The following is a 25,474-nucleotide window of genomic DNA, read 5'->3' on the forward strand; positions in this document are numbered from 1 at the left end:
GGGGGGGGTGGGGGGGGGGCGAAGATTTACGTTCCAACAGGACAATGACCCCAAGCCAAAGCAATGCTGGAATGGCTTTAGAACAAGAATGTGAAAGTCCTTGGGAGGCCCAGCGAAAGCCTAGACTTGAATTCCATTGAAAATCTGTGGAAAGATTGCTGTTCACCGCTAGTCTTGGGCAGTATCCAGATTGTCATACCCTCATACCGACCTTGTGCCACACCGGGATATTCGGTAACACCCCACTGAGCTTTTGTAATCCCGAAGGTTAGCAATGCTAACAAGTACATGTCAAATCCCATATAGAATGCTAACTAAATGCTAATGAGCGTATTGTGAACATTTTATACAGTCTCTGACCGAAACAATTTTCGGGATAATCATCCCAGCTCATAAAGTTATACGACTAACAAAAACATGCTACTCACAGTTTGCTGCTCGCACAAAACTAATATTAGAGAGAAAGGCTCTTGATCCAAGAGGGGATTCTCTGCTTTTACCGGCAAGATAGCTAACAAGCTTCTAAATGAGAAAACCAAATGCACAACTGCAGAGCATTTAGCCAATTTTAGACAGTTACCGTAATAATTATACGATATCTAGCTGCTCAACTTTCATTTGTGAATTCCACACGGCAACTAGATCACCTGGTGGGTTACTCACAAGACCCCAGTCTCTAGTCGTTCTGTGCTTGCAAACAAACACAGCGTGACTGTGTACTACCAGTAAACTTCATAATAAAAAATTATTGCGATACAGGCATTTGGAATATRGCGCAAAACATACATTTGAATTCATCAAATTCATTCAATATATTGCCCGGCCCTACTAAGTAGTTATGAGTCCAAACGCTTCAGAGAGAGGGTCTCCGAGACCAATGAGTTAGTTGATTCTTAATTCTGGTTTCCTGGTAAAGAAATACACCAGGCACTAGCAGGTTCTGCATCTTTACTGTTGTTTTACCGTTCCTTGAGGGCTCGTCTCCAACAAGGCATTTTGGGGGCTTGTGTATTCTGTTGAGTAAGGTCTTTCTTGTTTATGTATGAGGAACCACACCACACTTCCACACAAAGACAGGATCCCAGCAGAGAGCTGAAAGCRCCCCTGTCCGGAAGAGGGTGTTTGGGTTTGGGGTTTAAAAGGGCATGTTAGATCTGTATGTTAGCATACCAAAACCCAGGAAACACTTACGGTTGGCCGTGTCTATTATTTGGACTTTCAATTTGAATGAATGCCTGAAATACACAGAGTGAAGACTTTTATTGAGGTGTATTTTTAAACTGGGAGTTGTATCAAATGTGTGTAAACAGATGTGTATGAATGGCAGTGTTGTACTGCACTCCGTCTCCAGACACAGCTGGTGAGGCTGCCACCTCTCGTGTGTGTGTGTGTGTGTGTGTGTGTGTGTGTGTGTGTGTGTGTGTGTGTGTGTGTGTGTGTGTGTGTGTGTGTGTCGTGGTGTGTGTTGTGTGTGTGTGGTGTGTGGTGTGTGTGTGTGTGTGTGTGTCAGGTGGAGCTGGAGGCCTTAGGCTTAATGGACTGTGGAGGCTATGGGCTAGTAGAGAAACACACTGGCATGTACACACGGCACACATACGCCACATGCACAGCACACCGGCCTCCAACAGKSAAACAAACAAACAAAAACACACTGACCCAGACAGTCTTCATCTCTACAGGAACAAGTTTAAAGGTCTTCGTCTTCCACAAATCATACTGATTTACTTTCCTTCTCCTTTCCGTTCTCCTTCCTATTCCCCTACGCAACAGGCCATAGCTAGTATAGCCCACAGAGCTAATTGGTAAATGTGCTGGAAGCTCTAACCCGATCTATCTCTAACAGACTTCCCCTCCCTCAGTAGCACCACTGTGTTAGCTAATAATCTTACCCTGGAGTGGCAGCCAGAGGAAGAAGTGGCGTGCGAGTAATTCGATTTGTGCTCTCTCGCACACCGCCCGCCACACTGCACCGCCATGCCCGGCCATGCTAGCCGAACGCCTGCCTGCCAGTTGGCGCGTCTCACCCTCTACTAATTACAAGCGTATGTGACAGGGGTTTTATTAAGCTGTGCTTCACCCAGAGTGAGAGACAGATGGGGAGCTGGGGTTGTTAGCCAGTCCCCTTTCCCTCGCCTGGAGTACGGTACTGTGGAGGTGGAAGCAGTGGGGGGAGTGTGGAGCTTACTGAAGGGTTTGGCTCAGCTTGAATCTTATACACTGTAAACAGTAGTGAAACCAATGTTTTTCATCCAGACAAAGGCGTTGGTGCCATTTTGGGCCCTCAAATTGAGGAATCAGTGTGAATCTGCAAGTGTCTCCCCAACTTACAATTTCTTTCTTCCAMTCTGGTTCAAACATATGGGCTTCTTTTATTCTCTCCCTCTGAATTCTATGTTTTCTTACTCTGTCTGTCCTTCTGAATGACTTACCACTCTCTCTCTGTGTGTGTTGTGTAGGATGGTTCTCTGGGGAACATTGATGACCTGGCCCAGGAGTACTCAGAGTACTACAACACCTCACTCAGTGACGTAAGCGACCGCATGGAGGAGCTACGCAAGAGACGTGTGTCCCAGGACCTCGACATGGTACGTCCCCACAAACACACTCATCACGTCACGTCACATACTAAGTCCCCACWAACACCAGTCATACTGTTGCATGTCGCTACAAACTCAAGTCCACGAACCCTACTGATATACAATAGAACTGAGTTCCCACCAACCATCGTTTATTACTGCAGTAGAGTATACCCGAGTCCCGTCAAAACAGGAAACCCACCAGCTTAATTCAATACAATATCAGCTAAAGACCTGCAGCAACCTGTTTCCTTATGACTCTACAATTTGCTGTTAGGCTTACATAGTCTAGAAATGTGAAGTGATAGCCAAAATTCAGAGGAAATGTTTAATTTTCTCAGATCTCCTTTTATAATTCATAATATCCTCAAACACCCCATTCTTGGATCAGTTTGGTGTCTTTACAGTGTGATTGTCCAGTGTGCTGCCAACAACCTGGGAGTCAGTCAGGAAGTAGGGGGAGTTTAGTTGGAAAGTGAGCGAGCGAGTGTTTTGTGTTTGTGACTCTTTTCTAAAGCAGTTAGTTTGCCCTCCCGCCTCCCCAGTGCCTGAAAGCGCTTAGTTGTGTTCTGGGGGGGTTCACGTTCACAGGGATGTAGGGTAGTGGGGCATGCGTTGCCTAGTTACTGATGGAGGTATTGAAGTATGCAGTTGGTTCTGGCAGCGAACACCGCTCTGCCTCTGTGCTGCTCGGAGCACCCTTGGGGGTCTATACTCCACACACAACACTCAGAGAGAGAGAGCGAGGGAGGGGGGGGGGGTAGTGTTCATACGCGCGCTTTTATAAATGTGCTATGATGACGCTATTCAAAGTGATTTGTATATGTTTAGAACTCTTGAAAACAGATGGCATCATTTCAGTTCTAAAGTCTCATTTCCAGAACCGATAGCAGGAAACTGGGTACATCTAGACTAGACTGACCTCAGTGCAGACTACTCATCCTGATCCTAAAAGGAGGGACATATCAATCATTTTTTCACATGCTTCGTAAACAAGAGGTGTAGACTAACAATGAAATATTCTCTTGCCAACAATACAGAGAGAGAGGAAATAGAGAAATAATAATGAAAGTAATAATAAATACACAATGAGTAACGATAACTTGGCAATATACATGGGATACCAGTACCGAGTCGATGTACAGGGGTACGAGGTAATTGAGATAGATATGTACATATAACTAGGAATAAAGTGACTAGGCAACAGGATAGATAATAAATAGTAGCCAGTCAAAAATATTTGTGCAAAAAGGGTCAATGCAGATTGACCATGTAGCTATTTGGTTAAGTATTGAACTAACTATTTAGCAGMTTTATGGGTTGGGAGTAGAAGCTTTTCAGGGTCGTGTTGGTTCCAGACTTGGTTCATTGATACCGRTTGCTGTGCTCGAGCAGAGAGAACATTCTGACTTGGGTGGCTGGAGATACAGACAGGTATAGAGGTCCTAGATGGCAGTGAGCTCGGCCCCAGTGATGTACTCGACCGTACGTACTACCCCCTGTAGAGCCTTGCGGTCGGACGCCAAGCAGTTGCCATACCAAGCGGTGATGTAGCCAGTCAAGATGCTCTCAATGGTGCAGCTGTCTAACTTTTTGAGGACCTGAGGGCCCATGCCAAATCTTTTCAGACTCCTGAGGGGGAGGAGGTGTTGTCGTGCCCTCTACACGYCTGTTTTGGTGTTTGTGAGTGTCAGAAGGGTGAAAGGAGAAAAGTATTTGAGTGTCATCCGCATAGCAACGGTAGGAGAGACCATGCGAGGATATGATGGAGCTGAGTGACTTGGTGTATAGAGAGAAGAGGAGAGGGCCTAGAACCGAGTCCTGGGGGACACCATTAGTGATATTACATGGTGCAGACACCCAGCCCTGAGAGYGTGGAGAGGAGGATCTGATGGTTCACGTTGTTGAAGGCAGCAGAGAAATCAAGGAGGATGAGAACAGAGAAGAGAAAGTCAGCTTTGGCAGTGTGGAGAGCGTCCGTGACACAGAGAAGAGCGGTCTCAGTTGAGTGACCCGTTTTGAAGCCTGACTGGTTCGGGTCAAGATCGTTCTGAGAGAGATAACGAGAAAGTTGATCAGAGGCAGCATGTTCAAGTGTTTTGGAAAGAAAGACGAGATACAGGTCTCGTTTTAGTTTTTGACATCAGATGAGTCGAGTTTTGGTTTCTTAAGGAGGGGAGCAACTCCGACCATTTTGAAGTCAGAGGGGATGCAGCCAGTGGTCAGGGATGAGTTGATAAGGGAAGTGAGGAATGGGAGAAGGTCTCCAGAGATAGTCTGGAAAAGGGAGGAGGGAATGGGGTAGAGTGGGCAGGTTGTCGGGCGGCCAGACCTCACTAGTTGCAATATTTCATCTGGAGAGAGAGAGGGGAGAAAGAGGTCAAGGCTTAGGGTAGTTCTAATGAAGCAGGTGTCTGATATGGTAAACTCCTCAATGCCATCGGATGAATCCCGGAACATATTCCAGTTTGTGCTAGCGAAACAGTCTTGTAGCTTACCATCCGCTTCATCGGAACATTGAGCGTGTCACTGGTACTTCCTGTTTGAGCTTTTGCTTGTAATTAGGAATAAGGAGGATAGTGTTATGGTCAGATTCTCTAAATGAAGGGCGAGGAAGAGCTTTGTATTAGAGGTCGATCGATTATGATTTTTCAACGCCAATACCGATTATTGGAGGACCAAAAAAAGCTGATACTTATTAATCGGCCGATTTTTATATATATATTTGTAATAATGACAATTACAACATTACTGAATGAACACTTTTATTTTAACTTAATATAATACATCAATGAAATCAATTTAGTCTCAAATAAATAATAAAACATGTTCAATTTGGTTTAAATAATGCAAAAACAAAGTGTTGGTGAAGAAAGTAAAAGTGCAATATTTGCCATTTAAGAAAGCTAACGTTTCAGTTCCTTGCTCAGAACATGAGAACATATGAAAGCTGGTGGTTCCTTTTAACATGAGTCTTCAATATTCCCAGTTAAGATGTTTTAGGTTGTAGTTAATATAGTATTTATAGGACTATTTCTTTCTACACCATTTGTATTTCATATAACTTTGACTATTGGATGTTCTTATAGGTACTTTAATATTGCCAGCCTATAATTGATAGGCTTGAAGTCATAAACAGCGCTATGCTTGAAGCACAGCGAAGAGCTGCTGGCAAATGCAGGAAAGTGCTGTTTGAATGAATGCTTACGAGCCTGCTGCTGCCTACCACCGTCCAGTCAGACMGCTCTATCAAATATCAAATCATAGACTTAATTATAATATAATAATACACAGAAATACGAGCCTTCGTCATTAATTTGGWCAAATCCGGAAACTATCATTTCGAAAACAAAARGTTTATTCTTTCAGTGAAATACAGAACCGTTCCGTATTTTATCTAATGGGTGGCATCCGTAAGTCTAAATATCGCTGTTACATTGCACAACCTTCAATGTTATGTCATAATTATGTACAATTCTGGCAAATTAATTACGGTCTTTGTTAGGAAGAAATGGTCTTCACACAGTTCGCAACGAGCCAGGCGGCCCAAACTGCTGCATATACCCTGACTCTGCATGCACAGAACGCAAGAGAAGTGACAAAATMTCCCTAGTTAAAAGAAATTCATGTTAGCAGGCAATATTAACTAAATATGCAGGTTTAAAAAATATATACTTGTGTATTGATTTTAAAGAAAGGCATTGATGTTTATGGTTAGGTACACATTGGTGCTTTTTTCGCGAATGGGCTTCTTAAATCATCACCACTTTGYCGAAGTAGGCTGTGATTCAATGATAAATGAACAGGCACCGCATCGATTATATGCAACGCAGGACAASCTAGATAAACTAGTAATATCATCAACCATGTGTAGTTAACTAGTGATTATGTTAAGATTMATTGTTTTTTTATAAGATACGTTTAACGATAGTTAGCWACTTACCTTGGCTCCTTGCTGCCCTCGCGTAACAGGTAGTCAGCCTGCCACGCAGTCTCCTCGTGGAGTGCAATGTAATCGGCCATAATCGGTGTCCAAAAATGCCCGATTACCGATTGTTATGAAAACTTGAWATCGGCCCTAATTAATCGGCCATTCCGATGAATCGGTCGACCTTTACTTTGTATGCATTTCTATATGTGGGGTTAAGGCGATCTAGAGGTTTTTTCTCCTCTAGTTTTCTCCTCCATGCTGGTCGAAATGAGGTCAAACGGATTTCAGTTTCCTTGAATTAAAATCACCAGCCACTAAGAGCGGCGACATCGAGATGAGCATTTAAAAAAAAATGTTTTGCTTGCGACCCTACACAATTTGTTGAATGCGGTTTTAGTGCCAGCATCGATTTGTGGTGGTAAATAGACAGCTACTGACGAAAACTCTCTTTGTAAATAGTATTTGACACACCACCCAATGGTGGAACAAACTCCCTCACGACGCCAGGTCAGCGGAGTCAATCACCACCTTCCGGAGACACCTGAAACCCCACCTCTTTAAGGAATACCTAGGATAGGATAAAGTAATCCTTCTAACCCCCCCCCTTAAAAGAGTTAGATGCACAATTGTAAAGTGGTTGTTCCACTGGATATCATAAGGTGAATACACCAATTTGTAAGTCGCTCTGGATAAGAGCGTCTGCTAAATGACTTAAATGTAAATGTAATGTATTTAGTATACAGCTTATGATACGGTATTCTAACTTCCTTAATATTACAGATCGCACACCAGCTGTTGTTAACAAAGAGACCCCCCCCCACCTTACCCGACACTGCCATACAGTCTTGACAATGCATAGAAAAACCAGCTAGATGTATATTATTCATGTCCTTGTTCAGTAACGACTCCGAGAAACATAGGACGTTACAGTTCGTCAGGTCCCGTCGAGAGGATCCCGTCTAGAACGGAGCGCGTCCAGTGTGTTCTCCAGTGATTGTACGTTCACCTCTCTTACGCCGTCTTTCCCGAGACTCGGGGATTAGGTTCTGGTCCGAGGTGAGCCGGATGTCCATACTGCCGACTCATTCAAATATGAACCTTCATAAAATCGTGGTTAGTGATCGCTATCCGGAAGCTCTTTTCGGGTCATAGGAAACGATGGCGGAAACATTGTGTACAAAAGCTAAAGAACATACGCACATCTAGGCGCTTTCCACAGGCGCTGGAGTTGAAGGCGAACTCATGGAAAACAGAAAGGAGAACGCCGCACACTGCCGCTCATGCTCCTAGGTGATATTTATTTAACGCTTTGACCCTTAGGTCTTAATCAGGCATCCATATCCCAGGTGGGGGTGGAAGGTCCTATATATATATATATATATATATGTGCAGTTCTCAGTGACATTACTTCCTGCAGTTGGAGAGAAGTGTAGAGAGGATATCTCAAAGGGAGAGCTAGAAGAGGAGGAAAAGGAGGAGGAGGAGGTTGAGGATGTGAGAGCCTGCAGCTGTCTGTCCCCCCCTGCACAACTTGGCAAGAAAGAGGAAAGGAAAGAGAGGAGGAGGAACAGAGAGAACATAGGAGATATGGGCTCAGCAGGCTATAGAAATGACTATATAATTATAGCTACATTATAGCTATAGACATTAGAAAACAAACAAATCCAGCACTCAGAAATATAGTAACTGTTATTTTTCTTGGTTTTATTCCTGTTACCAGGGGTGGAAAAAGTACCCAATTGTCATACTTGAGTAAAAGTAAAGATACCTTAATAGGAAATGACTCAAGTAAAAGTGAAAGTCACCCAATAAAATACTACTTGAGTAAAAGTCTAAAAGTATTTGTTTTAAAATATACAGTGGCTTGCGAAAGTATTCACCCCCCTTGGCATTTTTCCTATTTTGTTGCCTTACAACCTTTTTTTGTATCATTTGATTTACACAACATGCCTACCACTTTGAAGATGCTAAATATTTTTTKTTGTGAAACAAACAAAGAAATAAGACAWAAAAACTGAAAACTTGACCATGCATAACTATTCACACCCCAAAGTCAATACTTTGTAGATCCACCTTTTGCAGCAATTACAGCTGCAAGTCTCTTGGGGTTTTTCACTACATTGCATAACTGCTCCAGCTCCTTCAAGTTGGATGTGTTCCGCTGGTGTACAGCAATCTTTAAGTCATACCACAGATTCTCAATTGGATTGAGGTCCAAGACATTTAAATGTTGCCCCATAAACCACTCGAGTGTTGCTTTAGCAGTATGCGTAGGGTCATTGTCCTGCTGGAAGGTGAACCTCCATCCCAGTCTCAAATCTCTGGAAGACTGAAACAGGTGCTTCAACAAAGTACTGAGTAAAGGGTCTGAATACTTATTTAAATGTTATATTTCTGTTTTCTCAATTTTTATAAATATGCACACGTTTAAAAAAATAAAAACAGTTTTTGTTTTGTCATTATGGGGTAWTGTGTGTAGATTGATGAGGGAAAAAATATCTAATCAATTTTAGAATAGGGCTGTAATGTAATATGTTGTGGGGTCAAGGGGTCTAAATACTTTCCAAATGCACTGTGTTTTGAGGCATGTCTTACCTTGCTTCAATGTAGCGTAGCCAAAATCCGACCATATCCATGGAGGCAATTATTATTATTATTGAAAAAATTATTGTACCCCCTTTTCTCCCCAATTTTCATGTTATGCAATTGGCAGTTACAGTCTAGTCTCATCGCTGCAACTCCCGTACGGACTTGGGAGAGGCGAAGGTCGAGAGCCGTGCGTCCTCCGAAACACGACACAACCAAGCCAAACTGCTTCTTGACACAATGTCCGCTTAACCCGGAAGCCAGCCGCACCAATGTGTCGGCAGAAACACCGTACACCTGGCGACCGTGTCAGCGTGCATTCGCCCAGCCCACCACAGGAGTCGCTAGAGCGCGATGAGACAAGGACGTCCTTGCCAGCCAAACCCTTCCCTAACCCGGACGACGCTGGTCCAATTGTGCACCGCGCAATGCGTCTCCCGGACGCGGTCGGCTGCGACAGAGCCTGGACTTAAACCAGGATCTCTCGTGGCACAGCTAGCACTGCAATGCAGTGCCTTAGACCACTGCGCCACTCGGGAGTCCCCCGGGGAACAATTATTTCATAATCAACTTTCTTTTATTGTCCAGTAGCCAAAGGCACAATCCTAGTCATATTAGCAATATATCCCAGTTGTTGCATCTCCCTTCTTTCTACATTTTCTAATGGATATTTTCATCTCTTTTGACAATGGTAGCCTACTGCTTTGTGCACATTGCTGTGCTTATAGTGTGAATAAATAATAGTACATAAACATTTTAAGATAAATGTTCTGATCTGTTGCTTCAGACTCATTGCTTAAAAAAAAATATATATATATATATATATATCTATATATATATATATATATATATATATGTAGCCTAGGCCTGCTAGTTGTATGAATTTGGGATCTATCTTCCCACAACTGTCCCAGAGTCTGTATGGAATAGCTATTTCTTTCTCGACAAGCTGACCGATAGAATAGGCCAACTTTTCTACTACGGGGGACAGTAGATTGACATAGGATAGTGATTACTCGTCTTGTTGGCTGGGAAAAGTAAACGTGGGCAGTTATTCTAGCGTCTTCAAACGGCGCAAATTGTTGCATCCTCGACTTGCACGTTCTGTTTTTACCACCATCTCAATGTTGTCTCTGTCATTCGGAGCACTGTGGCTGAGCTCTAAGAAGGCTACGCGCCCAATGCATATGGGTCCAGTAAATTTCTGTAACGATCGTCCTGGAAAGAAGGTGACTAAAACGCAGCGTGGTAAGTGTTCATTGTAATTTAATAAAATAACCTGAACAATGACACAACAAAAACAACAAAGAGAGTGAACGAAACGAAACAGTTCTGTCTGGTGCAACAACACAAAACAGAAAATAACCACCCACAACAAACAGGTGGAAAAAGGCTACCTAAGTATGGTTCTCAATCAGAGACAACGATAGACAGCTGCCTCTGATTGAGATCCACACCCGGACAAACACACAGAAAATAAAACATAGAACACCAGACATAGAATGCCCACCCCAACTCACGCCCTGACCAAACCAAAATAGAGACATAAAAAGGATCTCTAAGGTCAGGGCGTGACAATTTCTCAAATGTCTGTTCAATTAAAACGCTGCAGGTCAAAAGTCCGGCGCCACATTTTCCGACGAAAAACCTGGTGTGTGTGTGTGTGTGTTTTGTGTTTGCATGTGTGTGTTTACAAGTGTGTGAGAAGATGAGTGAAGTGGGTCACCACTGCACATATTGGGAAGGTTCCATCCTGGGATGGGACAGGACTGGGCCCTGGGGGGCCGGGGGGCCTGGAGTTGGTCAGGGACGTGTAGGGAGCATCTCTTAAAGAGAAAGCTGTAAGAGGAGGAAAAGGAGGAGGATGAGGATGTGAGAGCCTGCAGCTGTCTGTCCCCCCCTGCACAACTTGGCAAGAGGAAAGGAAAGAGGGGGAGGAACAGAGAGAACAGGGAAGATATGGTGTCAGAACTAGGCTTGGGAGGTATACCGTATACACCGTATACTGGGGTATTTCGAAAAAGCCACTGGAGGATTTTTCAATACCGTCAATTGAGCCAGTCACGCGCTTGTTTGTAAATAGCTCAATGGGCTAAAGCCGGAGCTGGTGAGTCCATATCTATGGGTGAGTCTCTGATGTGCCGGCGCACATCAGGTGATGAGTTAAACTTGTATGCAATTCTCTACTACATTTTTGCCATCAGATATCTTATAAGTCAAGTAGCTCTGGGTGACTTATCTGTACAGTTGCCATTTTTTCCCCCCTGTGCTTCCTACTAGCGTTTTTTCTCCTCTGCTCTTCTCCCGTCTGCTCCGTTTACACCTGCTGCTCTTTCTCCAGAAAAGCACGCATCGCAACTTTGTTCATTTGCACAATTTATCTTGTTTACTTTGGCGTGTAAATGTACCCACTCACCAAAAATGACATTCGGTAGCTACTAGCTATGCTTGTATAACTTTATGAGCTGGATATGCCTGTCTTTGCAATTAGTTTGTTCGTTTTCGCTTGTTAGCATTTAGCTAACATGGTCTATATGATTCCGCTATTAGTCTGTGCTAATTGTTAGCAGTCTTTGTCATAGAGGACAAATGGGCTTTTCTTGCGTTTTTAGCGCCCCCTTGTGTGCTTTACAGGTAATATTGTAAATCCTGGGATGAGAGAAGGACGGACGGTATGACAAACTGAACATCTGGATACAATGCCTCCCGAGTGGCGCAGCGGTCTAAGGGTCAGTACAGACCCGGGTTCGACCCCAGGCTGTGTCGCAGCCGGCCATGACCGGGAGACCCATGAGGTGGCACACAATTGGCCCAGTGTTGTCCGGGTAAAGGGAGGGTTTGCCCGACCGGGATGTCCTTGTCCCACTGCGCTCTAGCGAGTCCTTGTGGCGGGCCAGGCGCATGCATGCTGATTTTCCCCCCGTATTGAAACAGAATAGCAAACATTCTCTAGTCAGTATTGAGTGTTTTCAGGACAGTGTTCTTGCCAGCTGCCGTTGCTCCACTCTCTCCCTAGCTGGTGTTATGCGTCTAGACTGGACCTTGACCGACGGTCTCAATGTCCTTGGCACAATAGCTATAGAAAACTGGAACGAGGGAAGGAGAAGGGGCAGAGAGAGACGGAGCAAAAATATTAAGAAATCAAGAGAGAGTGAGTGAGAGAGAGGGAGAAGGGGTAGAGCTAAAGAGGGAGACAGGGCAGAGGAAGAGATAGAGAGAAAGGACTATTGTGCCATATAAAGTGTGTCCAGCCAGTGGCTGCCAGCCAGCCATATCTAGGATCTCCCCGAGGAGCAATAGGAGTGAGTTAGATAAGGTCATTATGTTAAAATGGCGGATACGGACAGTAAATGGGCTGGCATTTAGACGTCCACGCTGGGACATGGCCTCTCAGGGAGGGGTTGTCTGTCACAGCTGAAGGGTACGAGCATGGTGGTTCTCAGAGGACTTCCACCCCGCTGCTTCTCTCCGTCCAAACCTTCTCCGCTCCTCCGTTCTCATTCTCGTCTCTTTTGTCCTTGTCTTTTCTCTCTACTGGCACTCATTGGGATCGCCTTTCTCTGCTTCATCTCTTATGTTGCCTCCTCTCCCTTCTTCACCCTCTTGCTGCAACACACAAAGATCCTCCCTGTCCGGTCTGGTCACGGTGGTCACTGTAGCTGTAACCTTCCCTGAACCTAACAGTCTGACAAGAAAAATAGTCAAGGTCAAGCAAACGTGACAGTGGACATTGGAAGACTGTTCCTCTGTAGTGAGAAAGGCCATAGGGCAATGTTCTTCAATTGGCGTGCATGCTTTTGTTCCAGCCCAGTACCAACTCACCTGACTAGATTCGACTAATCCATGTATTTAATGTGCTGTGGGTCTTCATGACCAGGATTAAGGACCACTTCCCTATGTGAGTCTGAGAAGTTTTTGGACCACTGCAGGCCGTAGTGGTCTGTAGACTACTGACTGAGACCACAGAGCTGAAGTTGCTCCCTGGAAAAACCCTTTGGCATCCGCTTATGGCTGTGGTAAAGTATTTGTCGTCGGCGCAAAACCATAGCAGCTTCATGTTTCTCTTTTTGTTCCCTTCAACTCACTTTCTGTTCGCCTCATAATGAGTTCACCATGTCTCAATATCACATACTTGATACAGATCCAGTTTGCTTTCTTTTTTTTCTCCCTCACTTCTCCCCCAGACGTCTTGCAACACATCAAACTTTTCGGTGGGGGGAAAAGTGTTGCACAAACCAAACAAAACTCCAAGTTCATTTGATTTGTGAAACYCTTACCCCAACCCCGGGGGCTTGTCCTGGTGCACTGATGACAGCAGTGGGATCTCGGTTGCGTTTCATAAGTGGGGCACTTGAACGCAGCCCCATAGCCTCTTGACGTAGGCTCTCTCTGTGATGACTATCAGTGTACCCTCTTCCTGTCTGACCGTCGCTTGGCTAGTCCCCCGTCTTCATGTTAGCTTTATGAGCAGCCAGAACACAATAGGTTAAGCAAACATCCCTCGAGGAGAAGGAGGGCTATGGATTAACCCCATCACGCCCAGTCGCCTAYCTGCCTTATAGACCCACTGACTTTGCTGCTTTCTCTTCCTGCTTGATTCAAATGGATTGGTTTGGCCAAGAACGGTTAAGCTCCGCTGATGATTCTAATAGGTGCCATTCTAACAAGAGTGAGCATTAAACAGTGGTATCTTCTTGTTGCGAGCAAATCATGATATAGAAAAGACACTTTTGTCGACGGCTTTGAAACCTATTTCTGTCCCAGTCTCACTCTTGTCTCTCTATTGTCCGGTCTGTTGCCCGGATGTGGCAGGGCTTGAAAACTAACAGCCACGAGCTGCCCAGTGACGCGAGCCTACCAGACGAGCTAAATGCCTTTTATGCTCGCTTCGAAGCAAGCAACACTGCACCAGCTGTTCTGGTTGACTGTATGATAATGCTCTGGGTGGCCGATGTGAGCAAGACCTTTAAAGAGGTCAACATTCACAAAGCCGTGGGGCCAGATGGATTACCAGGACGTGTACTCACTGACCGAGTCTGTAATACCTACATGTTTCAAGCAGACCACTATAGTCCCTGTGCCCAAGGAAGCGAAGGTAACCTGCCTAAATGATTACCGCCCCGTGGCACACGTCGATAGCCTAGAAGTGCTTTAAAAGGCTGGTCATGGCTCACATCAACAGCATCCTCCCAGATACCCTAGACCCACTCCAATTTGCATACCGCCCCAACAGATCCACAGATGACACAATCTCAATCACACTKCACACGGCCCTTCCCACCTGGACAAAAGGGACACCTATGTGYGAATTCTGRTAATTGACTTCAGCTCAGCGTTCAACACCATCGTGCCCACAAAGCTCATTACTAAGCTAAGGACCCTGGGACTAAACACCTCCCTCTGCAACTGGATCCTGGACTTCCTGACGGGCCGCCCCCAGGTGGTAAGGGTAGGCAACAACATGTCTGCTACGCTGATCCTCTCCCTCAATGTGAGCAAGACAAAGGAGCTGATCTTTGACTACAGGAAAAGGCGAGCCGAACAGACCCCCATTAACAACGACAGGGCTGTAGGGAAGCGCGTCGAGAGTTTCAAGTTTCTTGGTGTCCACATCACCAACAAACTAGAATGGTCCAAACACACCAAGACAGTCGTGAAGAGGGCACGACAACACCTTTTCCCCCTCAAGAGACTGAAAAGATTTGGGTCCCCAGATCCTCCAAAAGTTATACAGCTGCACCATCGAYAGCATCCTGACTGGTTGCATCACCGCCTGGTATGGTAATTGCTCGACATCTAACCTTAAGGCGCTATAGAGGGTAGTGCGTACGGCCCAAAACATCACTGGGGCCACCCAGGACCTATATACTAGGCGGTGTCAGAGGAAAGCCCCAACAATTGTCAGAGACTCCAGTCACCCAAGTCATAGACTGTTTTCTCTGCTACCGCACGGCAAACGGTACCGGAGCGCCAAGTCTATATCCAAAAGGCTCCTTAACAGCTTCTACCCCCAAGCTATAAGACTGCTGAACAGTTAATCAAATGGCCACCGGATTATTTACATTGACCCCCCCCCCTTTGTTTTTTACACTGCTGCTACTCGCTGTTTATTATCTATGCATAGTCACTTCACCCCTACCTACATGTACAAATTATCTCTAACCTGTACCCCTGCACATTGACTCGGTACCGGTACCCCCTGTATATAGCCTCCTTATTGTTATTTTAATGTGTTACTTTTTTATAATTTTTTACTTTAGTTTATTTGGTAAATATTTTCTTAACTCTTTCTTTAACTGCATTGTTGGTTAAGGGCTTGTAAGTTAGCATTTCACAGTAAGGTTGTATTCGGCGCATGTGACAAATAAAGTTTGATTTGATTCTAAGTACATCAACTCTAGCCCTGTAATCAGTGTTGGATGTGTGTGTCTATGGTACCATCTTAGATCCGCTTCGTGCTGGATGGTCGCGGTGGTGTTTTATGCTGAAGTATCCACAGAAAGACACTGTGGAAAGGGTTGGTAGATACTGGAYATAGGAACCTTTTATGGCAGGGGTGGGCAAACTTTTTGACTCCAGGGCCACATCAGGATTTCGAAAATGTTTCGGGACCGATTTGTTTGTCTGAAGAAATTAGCGGGCCAGATTAAGGGCAMCTTTTTGAAAACATATAGGACCATTGTAATTTCTACATACTTTCTATCTGGTTMTAGACGTTCAAGAGTGGCCTGGAGTGTTTTTAACCCAAAATAACCTGGGTGAAAAGAACGGGTGAAGAGAATTCAGCTCATTCCTCTAAAAGTGGGTCAACAATGTCAGCCGTGCTACCATAGGAGACAACCCGACTGGGGTTTGGTCTCGCTTCCCTACTTTCTAAAAGTTCTTTATTACGTAGCCTATTATCTTCCAGGCACAATAAGCGCCCAGCAGGAAAGGAAACACGTCGATGTTTTGCACGTCTTTTGAACAGAAAAGTGTTTGGCATTGTAGCTACACTATCATATCAGGAGAGGTTTGTCTACAGATGTTTGGTGTGGCTGTGTTGTTTGACTCACTCTTGGCTTAGCTGCTCAGCAATTGGGATATTTATAGACCGATAAAGTGTGCATTTTGTATTAACTATATTAGCGCGTGCTGGATTATGACACTGGCTGGTATTTCTAATAACAATGTTTTTTTCMGAGAATACCAACATAGCGACAATACACACACACGTAAACACACACACGAATACACACATCTCAGAAGGGGAGCGGACAGAGGCTCACAATAGTCATGATATAGTCTGTGTGTGTGAGGTTGTGGACCGTTTTCCTGTAGATGGACTGTGGCTTGCCTGTGTATTTCAGTTGCGTGTGTGTCTTTCCGCAGTATCTGTGATTGAGTGTCCGTGTGTGTGTCCATGACCATCACAACCATGTGTTTATCAGTGATGTTTTCAGGATCAGCTGGTTAAGCAGGCCTGTCTCTCCCCAGTCTTATTAACCAACGGTCTCTCTCGGTCGGGGCTGGTGCCAGGCTCCCCAGCTGGCCCCGGTGCTCCCACGTCTTCCTCCAGGAAATGCCCCGTCACTCACCTGGTCTGACCTGGGCCCCCTGGTCTGGACCTCCTGGTCTAACTACCCACATAGCAGGCATCACTGTGCTTCCGAAGCAGGCTGTGGTGGCTCTTACATATGGTCTGCCATGTACTGGGATTGTCTTCGTTAGTTTGCATGCTCTCGAGCATGGATTGGACGTATGTATGGTGGATGGAACATAGCTCTTGTGTCTCATTCTCACCACTTCCCTTCCCGTTATACGTTTGGGTCTACGGTAGCAGAGCAGATTGAGTTTTAGTTTCTGTGCCCTTTGAAAAGTGTATTTATTTTGTATTTTTTTTTGCGCTGTCTTTGAAGGCTGCTGGCCATGGTTTAGAAGTGTGTGTGTTCCAGGTTTAGTCTTGTCAGATAATCCGGCTTCTGTTGTCAGGGTAGACATCGTGATCCTCATTAGCTACAGTCRCCTGTGCTCTCTCTCTTTCTTTATCTCTCTCTCTCTCTCCCTCTCTTTCTCTTCTATTCAATACAGTCGCGTGTAAACAATCAGGTACACACACACGGTCGATGCTGACCGTTTTCAGAGGTTCAAATGAAGGAGAATTCTCCCCCGCCCGGGAGTGTGTGTAAGTGAGATCTACACTTCAGAGTCCACCAGTTCATCTTGCAAACGTGATCCTATTGCTTTACGCTAAAACACGTTTGAAACACAAACTTCAGAGTCCYACACAAACACACAGACACGGTTCTATTTGTTTGCTGTCCTTTCTCTGAAACGTAGCGTGTCAACTTCTCTGGCTCCAACTCCCTGCTGAACCCTCGATATTCTTGCTCGCTCAAATCTATGCCACTACTCCACCACGTCTCATATTTGATATGCACAAGGCAGGAAAACAGTTGTTGACTTGTGTGCCTTTTCCAGGAGTTTTGTTTTGCGTCTCTGGAGCGTCCGGAGTTAACGCCACGGCTCATTGTTGACAGTGAGAGGGGATGTGGGTTTGTTTGTTTGTTTTCTATTGGATCCCCCTCCCTCCTTCTCTCTCTCGCTCCTTCTCTCTCTCTCTCTCTCTCTCTCTCTCTCTCTCTCTCTCTCTCTCTCTCTCTCGTCGGAGTGCATGCTGGGAGTGAGTCGTCAAGCAGGAGTGATTGTGAGAGCGAATGGAATTTTCTTTTCACTCTATTGGGTTTGGTATGTTATATATATATATATATTGATTGTTTAGTTGTTTTAAGGGTATATTGTTTAACTATCATTAAGCACGTATAAGGGTGGTGGGATCGTTGAGGTTGTTTGTTTGTTTTTTCGCGAGGGCACAACCAGCGGGAGGGGCTGGTTTGAAATGGCCACTCGCGGAAGTGTAAGAGTTTGAAAAAACTTAATAGAAGGAATGGAGTAAAAATTCCAGCATCGGCCGGGTGTTCAGTAGAAGAATGTTGCCTGGCTGTAGGTGCTATCATTGGGTATGATAGCATCAAATCAGCCTCAAGGATGAATGCGCTGTAGTGATCTTCTTAGATTCTATTGAAAAGGTGAATAAAATAGTCGAGACGGGTTGTTGTGTTGCGGAGGCACAGACGCAGGTATTTCCGCTTATGAATCCGGCGAAAAAAGTGATACTTTCTAACGTACCACCTTTTGTTAGAGATGAAGTGTTGGAACGAGAGTTATCTCGTCATGGTCAAATCGTATCTACAATAAAGAAAGTTCTTTTTGGATGCAAATCTCCGTTGCTGAAACATGTCGTGTCTCATAGGAGACAAGTGCATATGATTTTAAAAAAGGACGTAGATGAACTGAATTTAGCGTTCAGTTTTAGATTGATGGATTTGATTATGTATTTTACGCTTCGACTGAATCAATGAAATGCTTTGGATGTGGAAAAGAGGGGCATTTGGTGCGCAGTTGTCCCGAGAATGAGGCGCGCTGAGACGCGGTAGTGGTATAGTGCTGTTGCAAATAACGCACCACCGCGAAGGGATGAAAATGCTAGGTTGCAGGGGAAGGGAGAAGGTGGGCAGATGTGGTTGGAAAAGTAGGAGAAGAAGGCATTGTGGATAAGGTGGAAATTGTGGTAGATCAGAACAAAGAGGAAGGGAAACAGGTGGTGAGTTGCGACTGCCGTCGCTGAGGTGGTGCTGGAAAATGAAATTGGAGGGCAAGAGGAGATTGAAATAATGGAAAAAGAAGCAGATGTTTTCAAAATACCTAGGAGTAAAAGGAAGACGTAAGGGGGGTGAAGGTCTAGTTCTAAGAGAAAGGTAGAGAGTGATAAATCAGTTGAAGATGAACAAGTGGTAGAGATGGTGGAGTTTTCTTCTGGGAGGATAGCGAGAGTGAGTCTTCTGACGCGTCACAACAATGTAGCGAGCCAAATGAGATAGAAGGGAGATATGGAATTGAGAAGATACGTCAATTTCTGAAGTTGAACAAAAGGGAGAAATATATGCAGATTACAATGTAAACTGATTTTTTCCCTGAAAGTGAATTGTTTATTGAATCAGCAAAGTTTTCTGATGTCAAAAATTACAGGGAGGGTTGAAAGCCTTGAAATTGCTAGACTAAAGAAAGTGTCACGAGAGTGATAAGTGATGTAAATTCGAAAAGAAAATGAAAGAGTTCAGTTGCCGATTTAACTCTGTAAAGAGATGTTGGTGGCTGTTATCATCTGTATATTTTTTCATCCATGGCAGTTTTAAGATTTCTTCTTTAAACGTAAATGGGGCAAGAGATGGTAAAAAAAGAGCCATGGTGTATGAGTTAATTAGGGGAAAGGGAAGTGACATAATTTTTCTAACAAGAAACGCATAGTAATTTTGAAAATGAGTCATGTGGCAACAGGAGTGGGGTGGGACAGTGGTGTGTAGTCATAAAAACTCAAAAAAGTGGGGGGTGGTTATTTTGTTCTCAAAAGGGTTTTTGCCTTTGTCTTATGAGATGAGAGATAGTTGAGGGGGAGGTTATTAAAAGTCAGAGCAAGGTATGAAAACATCACTATGTGTCTGATAAATGTATATGCCCCATGTGGTACAGTTGAGAGGGTATGTTTTTTAGAGACATTATCAAATACCATGAGAATGTAATAAAGAGGATTATTTATTTTATTGCTGGGGATTTCAACTGCACAGTCAGCGATTTAGATAGAAATCACCAAGAACCTCAATATAGTTCAAGGACTTTTTTTAAAACGCCTTATTGTAACAACATGAATTGTGTGATATTTTGGCGGAGTCAAAATGGAGGAACAAGGCAGTACACCTGGGCCGCATGTGAGAGAGAACATCATTTCTATGGCTAGTTAGATAGGTTTATTGTTTTGAGCATCAATCTCAGGTTTGTAAATCAAGTGTGATAACCCCAGTGGGATTTTCTGATCATTGTTTAATAACAGAGGTGGTGTTCATTAATGATGTAAAACGGCAAAAGTGCATAACTGGCATTTTAATACAATTTATTGAGTGATGCTCATTTCAGGAAATGTTTCAGTTTTTTTGTGGGAGAGGTGGAGGTCTCAAAAGGCCAGTTTTATATCACTTCAACAGTGGTGGGTATAAGGGAAAAATCCAGATTCAACAAATTCTGTAATCAATACACGAGGAATGTCACCAAGGATATCACCAGATCAATGAAAGCCTTAGAGGTTGAAATAGTGGAACTCATGACCGTTGGTTGAGACCACAGAAATCGAGGCCATACTCAGGCCCTCAAGAGGAGAAAAGCTGCATTGGCAGACCTGCTGGGTATCAGAGCACAGGGGGCATTGGTGAGAAGTAAGTTTCAGGGAATATCTGAAATGGATGCCTCATCCAGTTTTTCTTTGGTTTAGAGAAAAAGAATGGACAAAGAAAAAATTATTCATTGTCTCAAATCAGCTGTTGGACAAGAGCTCACTAGCCCGAGTGAAATTAAGAAGAGGGCAGTAGAGTTCTATGCTGAGCTCTATAAGTGTGAGTACGAAGAGGATAAAACAGTGGACACAACAGTTCTTTGATGGGCTCCCAAAGGTGGCTGCAGAGCTCAGGTTGAGCTGGAGCAACCATTGTCTTTGCAGGGTTATACACTGCATTAAAAGGCATGGAAAATGGAAGGGCACCAGGCATTGATGGGCTTCCCGTTACTTTTTTAAGTCTTTTTGGGCTATGTTGGGAGAGGATTGGCTAGCAGTAGTAATGATAGTTTAACCGGAGGGTTACTACCAATAAGCTGCAGAAGGCTGTCCTCACCCTATTGCCCAAAAAGGGTGACCCTAGGGAGGTGAAGAACTGGAGGCCGGTGGCTTTATTGTCGCACTGATTATAAGATATTGTCAAAGGCTTTGTCCAACAGGCTGAGGGAGGTGATGGGGCAAATCATACATACGGACGCATCCTACTGTGTTCCTGGCAGGCAGATAGGGGATAACATTTCTCTGATTCGTGATTTTTTGGACGTCTCTAAGGCTATTGGGTTGGATGCTGGTCTAATTTCAATTGTCAGGAAAAGGCATTTGACCGAGTTGAACATAAATATTTATGGCACACGCTTGAGGCGTTTGGGTTCAGCTCGGGTTTTATTGCCATCTAGGATAATAGATATATGGTGACATTGAAAGTGTATTGAAAGTTAACGGTGGTTTGAGTGCTCCTTTTAAAGTGTGTAGAGGTATTCGGCAGGGATGTTCTTTGTCAGGGATGTTGTATGCATGCTATAGAGCCACTACTAAATAGCATTAGAAGTCGCATTGAAGGGTGTACCTTTCAGAGGATATCCTCCTATTCGTCTCTCAGCCTATGCTGATGTGTAGTTGTGTTAGTGAAAAATCAAGCGCGAGGTGGATAGTTTGAGTATAATGGTTTGATCGTTTTAGGGGAAATATCCTCTGCAAAGGTAAATTGGGAAAAGAGTTGTGCTTTACAGATTGGGAAATGGGCTGAGGGATCATGGCTTTGCCAGGGGGGTAGAATGGTGTAAGGGAGGTTTTAAGTATCTTGGAGTGTACCTAGGAGATGAGGGGACTATGGAAAAGAATTGAGTGGGGTGGTTGAAATGGTGGAAGGAGATGAGGAGATGGCGTTGGTTATTATCTCGTATGTCATATAGGGGGCGCACTATTATAGTTAATAATGTGATTGCCTCTGCACTGTGGCATCGGTTGTCAGTTTTAGAACACCATCTGGCCTTCTGGCTAAGATACAGGCAATTATTGTGGATTTCTTTTGGGATAAATATCATTGGGTTCCACAAAGTGTTTTTGTATTTATCAAAAGAGGAGGGGGGACAAGGTCTTGTACATTTGCTAGTAGAGCTGCTGCTTTTCGGTTTCAGTTTATTCAAAGGTTGCTTTATGGACCGGAAAATGTGGTGTGGAGAGGGGTGGCAGGTCTCTGTATTACAGAGGGCGTTGGAGATTAGGATAATAAGAAGGCTTTATTTTTGGTTGATAGTAGACAGATTTCTAGGGAGGGAGTACCTCCGTTTATCACAGAGGCCTTCTCAGAGTGTGGAGCATAATGAAGGTGTCCAGACGAAATTCAGCGGAGTCAGTGCATTGGCTGTTGGAGGAACCGCTGGTGTATGGGGCAAGATGACTGATTGTACAACTGCAGCTGTTCCACATTTCTCCAAGATTCTGGTGAAGGGCAAAATCATCACTTTTAAACAGTTAATGGCCATGGCTGGGCCCGCCTTAATGGATGGAAGACGGGGTGGCGAACATTTGGGGATGAGGTCGAAAGGATTGTCGGCAAATGTTGGGAGGCTGCAGGAAGGCTCTTCGTCAGCAAAGAGTGGTGGTAGTGCTTAGTGCCCTACAAGAAGTATCACAATGATAAGACTGATACTCAATGTGCGGTCGAGTTACTGACTAGGTATTACCAAGATATCCTCCAGAGTCAGAAAAGAAAGGGTGTGTTATGGCTGAGGATCTTGAGAGGGTTGGGAGGAGGTGAGTTTTAGGACCTGAGGTTGAATGGGAAGGTACTTGTATAGGTCGGTGTAGGTGTTAATATCGCACAGCGTGTTAAAACAAGATCTGAAAATAGGCAAATGAAATATCCAGTGGAGGTGTGGTAAATTGGGGCAGTTAAGAGGATTGATAAAGTAAAGCCAGAATGGAGAGCACGATGTACACGCCCACCGTTACAAAAGCGGTACTGGTGATTGATCCAATGGAGGGGTTTACATGGTATAGATTGCAGTATAAGCTTTTATATTCTGCTCTTATTAAACTGCAGGATGTGTAGGAGATGGATGCGCCTTTTTGTAAATATGAATAAAGAGAAACAGATTTTCTGTCACTTTAATGGAGTCTGATGGAGAGGATAAACCTATGGGCAGCTTGTTGTAGCTGATTGGGGTTATAAAACTAGTTTTTTGTCTTTTTTTGCCTCTAATCTTTTTTTTGTTTAAATGTTTCTCGTTGGGAGTTGCTTTCATACCTTCTTTTGATTTTTATTTTTTGGGTTCAGATAGTAATAAGCAACAGAAAGAAGAAAATGTCAAAATGTGTGAAATTCTCATTTGTGGGACCGAAGCTAGATGTCCTCCAATTTTTGCATAGATATTGGAACAGTAGTAGAGATAGACGGGATATGGCAAGAGATGTAAATGTGGTTTTTAAAGGATATGTGAAAGCAAGAATAAAGATGATTTTGAGTTCCTCAGCTGTAAAAGATCTCATATTGTTGAGGAGAAGTGGGCATACGAAGGAGCGCTTTGTTTTTGTAGAGGAGGGAAATATATTTTTGCTGAAGTAATAGTTGAATGTAGATGGTATGTATTATTTATTTTATTCGTGTTTAGGAATTACATTTGTTGATTCATTTGAAAAGAACAGTGTTATATTGTGTTAACATTTGAGTATAAAATAAAGGTTTTATAAAACTCAAAAAAAAACTCTCTCCTCTCTCTCTCTCTCTCTCTCTCTCTCTCCTCTCTCTCTCTTCTCTCTCTTCTCTCTCTCTCTCTCCTCCTCTCTCTCTCTCTCTTCTCTCTCTCTCTCTCTCTCTCTCTCTCTTCTCTCTCTCTTCTCTCTCTCTCTCTCTCTTCTCTCTCTCTCTCTCTCTCTCTCTCTGTCCTGTCTGTGCCTGAATCTTGGAGAAGAGGAGAAGGAAAACAGTGGGGGGGGCGCGGAGAGAGAGTGGGCGGGTGTGAGGGGGGGGGGGGGGAGGTCGCGGGGGGGTGGGGGGGGGGTGGAGGTGGCGTGGGGGAGGGGTGTGCTTTGGTTGCTCCCTGTCTTACTGTGGGGTCTCTAGTCTGTTTTTTTTTGAGGAGGAGAGCTGGAAGCGGAGGCGGCGTGCACACGTTTGCGTGTGTTCATTTTGTGTGTTTGTGCTTATGCATGTGTGTGTGTGTGTGTGTGTGTGTGTGTGTGCCAGGATGGCGCTGAGATGACGCGGAGCTATACGTCTGTGTAGTCAGCGGGCACAGTGCCCATACACCAATGCGGCTGAGACGGCCATATCACCTGACACCCGTCACAGTGGAGTGGGCATCAAAGACAATCAGATAGCAAGAAAACACCAAACCCCACCGAGTGTGTGTCTGAGTCTGTGACGACAGACCGCCAAGGTTCTGCTTGCCTCACAGATGTATTCCTCTCCATTCAAAGTGACTCATCTCAAACAGCACAGGCACTGTATGCATAGGACTGTGTAGTACCACAGGGACAGAAGGCCTACAGGTCTCCTTAAGTCAGAGTAACTCGAGTTTTATGTCCTTGGCTCGGTGCTCCCTGCTCCCTTGATTTATGTGAATCCCCTTATTCTCTTGGATGAACATTCTGTTCACTCTGTTTGCCAGCTCTTACCAACTCCTTGATTTACAGAGGGAGAAACTTCCCGGACACCTACCACAAGTTCCCTGAGCGCAATACCAGAGAGGCTAGGGGACGGACAGAAACTGTGCTAGATGAAAGCCAGGATGGCTGGCCCCTGGTGAAGTAACCATAGTGATATACAGTAAGTGTAGGGTCCGAAGGCTAAACCATGTACTTTCATAGCACTTCAGCTGTACTTACACTGCCCTCGGGCTAGGAAGGTTTATAGCTGGCTTATATCACCTCTGAATAACTTTCTAAAAAGCACACTCACTTTACACAGAGTGAACAAAACATTAGGAACACCTTCCTAATATTGAGTTGCACCCTTTCTGCCCTCAGAACAGCCTCAATTAATCTGGGCATGGACTCTACAAGGTGTCAAAAGGCCCATGTTGACTGCAATGCTTCCCACAGCTGTGTCAAGTTGGCTGGATGTCCTTTGGGCGGTGGACCATTCTTGACATACGTGGGAAACTGTTGAGCGTGAAAAACCCAGCAGCGTTGCAGTTCTTCACACACTCAAACCGGTGCGCCTGGCACCTACTACCATACCCCGTTCAAAGGCACTTAAATATTTTGTCTTGCTCATTCACCCTCTGAATGGCACACATACACAATCCATGTTTCAATTGTCTCAAGGCTTTAACAATCCTTATTTAAACTGTCTCCCCCCCTTTCGTCTACACTGATTGAAGTGGATTTAACAGGTGACATCAATAAGGGATCATAGCTTTCACCTGGATTCATCCGGTCAAGTCTAATGTGTTGTACACTCAATGTAAATGTATTTAGGAAATAAGGAAAAGTACTGACAGGGACAGAAAGACAGACAGTTCTCTCTGTCACACTTCCTCCAATTGTAATCTCTCCATATGTTTTCAGCAGAGGAAAGGACATTGAGAAACAGACACTGTCAACCCTCCTGATGTAATTTCCTCCTCCCTGATGACTTCTGGGAAATGATGTAGTCCAGGTGCTGATCTAGGAACAGTTTCACTCATCCTCTGTCCAAGGCCTGCTCATCTGGGTGTGGTGTTATGACTGATC

The 25,474-nt window shown here is 44.4% G+C and overlaps 1 pseudogene; it reads left to right on the forward strand.

Annotated features, from left to right (window-relative positions):
- Positions 1 to 25,474, forward strand: part of LOC111954298 (SAM and SH3 domain-containing protein 1-like) — a 323,047-nt pseudogene that overhangs the window by 231,416 nt on the left and 66,157 nt on the right.

This window comes from Salvelinus sp. IW2-2015, linkage group LG28 (genome assembly GCF_002910315.2).
Source record: "Salvelinus sp. IW2-2015 linkage group LG28, ASM291031v2, whole genome shotgun sequence".
Classification (NCBI taxonomy): Eukaryota; Metazoa; Chordata; class Actinopteri; order Salmoniformes; family Salmonidae; genus Salvelinus; species Salvelinus sp. IW2-2015.